Consider the following 3,723-nt stretch of genomic DNA (forward strand, 5'->3'; position numbering starts at 1 on the left):
AAATGTTTGTGTTGCCTCTCATTCTCAGAGTTTAGTCCCATTATGTTTCTTGGTTGCCATACATATATACAATAAAGTATAAACCATAGACTAAAAGGTAAACTGACTGAAGCAAAAGACAACAGACTGCACAAGAATGAATTTGAAATCCATAGTCAATGCACACTTAAGCAGGAATAGAAGAATGGAAGCCAGCGAGCTGTCGAGCTTGACGCAAATTTAGTCTAATCTTAACACCGTAAGAGTGTGATGCCTGGTAGTTAATGACATTTGAAAACCTCATTTCTGACATTTGTTTAATATTGCATGAAAGCCAAAATGGAGTAATAGCTACCTTGTAACTTCTCCAAATGCCCATTATGGCATGATCAAACTAATGAAAGGAATGCACGAGACCATGGAAAATTTAAGAAGTACCCCTGTAGTCCATGCTTCAGGTAGGTAGGCATAAATGGTACACCACACAACTGATGACTATATTGGGGCAAAGAATTTGTGTTTACATAAAGCGTAATCGATGCTTAATGCTAGCATATCATCAATTCAAGACACCAGTAACATGAAAAATGCCTTGAAGCTTACATTTGACCTTGAAAATAAGCATTTCTTATGACAGACTGTAACATGTGAAGAATACAAGACAAGCACGAATGCTAACAATTAGGACATTAGACCGGCATCCCAGCAGAGACGATAGAAGCATAAAAAATGAGAGTTGCACCACCATGGCAGATCCAAATGCATATTTGAAGCATCTGTCGTAGACCTGTAACAGAGAAGGAAGCGGGGAATTAAGACAACGCGTAAAATAATGCAAAAATAGGCCTGAGATTCAGAATTTTGACTATCTCCCCACAAATATGTGAGCTGTAACTCAAATATACTCCATAATCATGCCAAGTACTTTTTGTAGATTCATATGCTCTTCGTTCGAGATGTTATTATTTTCTTGGTTTCTTTTTTCTTTGTGTTTCGACTTTTACGATGTCAATAATCAGAAGAGCCATGAGAACAAGTGCTAAGAGAAACAATGCCGCGAGTTGAGTAAGTTGGCTTATGCTAATGGATTCCATGTTATGTGAAGCGGGGAGATGTATGTCAATATCTAGGTGCAGAAGGTGGTTTTGTTTTGTAAGCGAGAGCTTTTGCCAATTTATAAAAGAGTTCAACGTGTTTGCAAGCTGGTTTTAAGTGTGAATGGAAGTGGGTTTTTGATAATATTTTACTGTACAACCAAATAAGGAAAGGCGTGCTAGATCGCGAGAGTTGAATGCGGGGTAGATCCCTGACACATGCAGAAGTAAGTACATATACGGATTGATTTGGAATGGAGCTGAAATACTTCAAGATCAGATTGGAGGGGATATAATCCAATATGAGGAGCATTTATTGGAGCAGGCCAGTATTTAATGATCGGCATAAAACGAAAAGCTTACGTTAAGTGAGAAATCGGTGCATTAAGTGATCTATTTGACATGGGGGGCAAATGGCATATGAAATGATGTATGTGACGGCAGAAGTAAATGCGAAATTAGGTGATGTATCTGACATCAGGGGCAGATCTCAAATGAAATCTTGGTGGTAGATTGGGTCCAAGCTATTCTAATAAACAATTGGCTAGACAGGACAAGTAATGAGTGTATGAAAGACATGTTAAGCCAACAGGTGTAACTAAAGCCCTTTCTTATAAAGCACACTACATAATACTAGATATATTCTATTTTATTGTGCCTCCATCTATAAGACTCTAATGCAGATGACTGAACTACTTACTTATGCAGGTAGCATGGTTTCTAATATAGAAGGTCACCTTTGCAGCTACAATCATAGCTACCCCATGTATTTTTGCAACTGCTCTCTGAGCAGTGGCAAGCTAAGAGACAGATTGATATGTGCTTCACATAAGCGTCAGTAAGAGCACTAACATGTGCTATCACATTGGCTTGTATACAGAAGGTCACCTTTGCAGCTACAATCATAGATGCCCCATGTATTTTTGCAACTGCTCTTTGAGCAGTGGCAAGCTAAGAGACAGATTGATATGTGGTTCACATAAGTGTCAGTAAGAGCACTAACATGTGCTATCACATTGGCTTGTGCTTCACAATCTAATTTTGGCCCTTGTGCCCACAAGAAGAGCATTTTAACCAGCCAAATTTGTTGAAGATAGCATATCTACCTGAGGGTGAACACTACAGAAATGCTGGGGCTAAATTAGTCACTGGATTCAGTGATTTCAAGCTTGAAATTTGAAATTTGCAGACCTTGATGTAGCTAGAAATCTCTGAAAACAAATGATGTCCCCATCTTCAAGCTGCATGAGGGTGAGCAGCAGTCAGTGCACCCCTGAAGCCTATTTACTTCCCCAATGGACTCAGTTATCGAATAAACATGTTCACGACTTACCAAAGTTTCACCATCTGCTATTTTACCTACTGCCCACGGGTAGATATTAAACCTGTTCCCATAACAACCTACTTTTACCGAAGAAGCTATGGGCTGCTCATGGGTATCTTTTAGACTCAGAAACATAAGCCTAAACGCAATGTTGGCTCATGATTTTCTTGTTTAATTGCTGACACAAAGTGGAAAGGTTAGAGAACGAAGTGCAAGCAAAAAATCTGCCAGAAGATGGTACAACTAGTGTGAGTAATTATTTTAGCAATATAAAAATTGATTTATATCTATTGTGACTAACTCTTTTAGCAATATAAAAATTGATTTATATCTATATATAAAAGCATGAGTACCTGAATGTTGTGGCCATTACAAATTGAGAACCGTCTGCAAAAATTCTACAATAACTCAATCTCATAGGCTCAATTTACCAAAGAAATCCTAGTGGCATTATTCAATGAAACACAAAAAATAAAACCCTAACTAAAGGCCACCAAGCTCTTTAATTTTTTCTCCTTCTAGGCTGGAAAACCTAATACCATGCTTAGCGTCCATATGACAAAGGAAGTCAAGAACCCTTTGTGGTTTTATCACACATAAGGAAAGAAAGGAACAAAGCTTATGGTCTAGGATCTTTACAGGTTAGCATACCTAATGCCTTTCTCAATTGTCTAAAGGACAAAGTCCTCCCAATTCATAGCAATAGATGGGATGTTGCATTTTCCACACAAAGAGATCCAGATAGAGGAGGAGAAGAAACAGGAAAAGAAGAGATGGTTAAGATATTCCCCTTCCTGCCCACACAGAATACAAGTAAAATCTACATAAATACCATGTTTGCTAAGCACATCCTTGGTAGGGAGCCTCCCCAAGGTAGCCAACCAGAGGATAAAAGCATGACGAGGGAGCTTTCCTGTGCCAAACAAGCTTATGCCAAAAAACAGAAGCAGCCCGGGGGCAGAGACTATCCCAAGCAGATTTGATGGAAAAGGAGCCAGAGGGAGACCCCTTCCAAACAAAAGTGTCAGGAGAATTCCCATTGCCCGCTACCTTAACTATTCTGCCATGAGCAAGCGGTCTGAGCTTCAACGCCCAGAAGTCCCTACCTTTGATAAGGTAGACCCTAACCCAATTAGACCATATCGAACGGTCCTTGTCCAAGCAGATATGCCAAAGATGCTTGAGCATAGCTACTCTCTTCCAAAGATCCACTCGCTTTAAAGCCAAACCTCCTTCCTTCTTTGGTCTACAGATTACATCCCAAGCCAATGTATGTTTCATCATTAACAAGAAGCAATATAGACTTAGAAATCACTGCCTAAAGAA

Source organism: Pinus tabuliformis, chromosome 5_2, assembly GCF_031772625.1.
Source record: "Pinus tabuliformis cultivar Carrire ecotype Pingquan chromosome 5_2, CPIR1, whole genome shotgun sequence".
In the NCBI taxonomy this organism is placed as follows: domain Eukaryota; kingdom Viridiplantae; phylum Streptophyta; class Pinopsida; order Pinales; family Pinaceae; genus Pinus; species Pinus tabuliformis.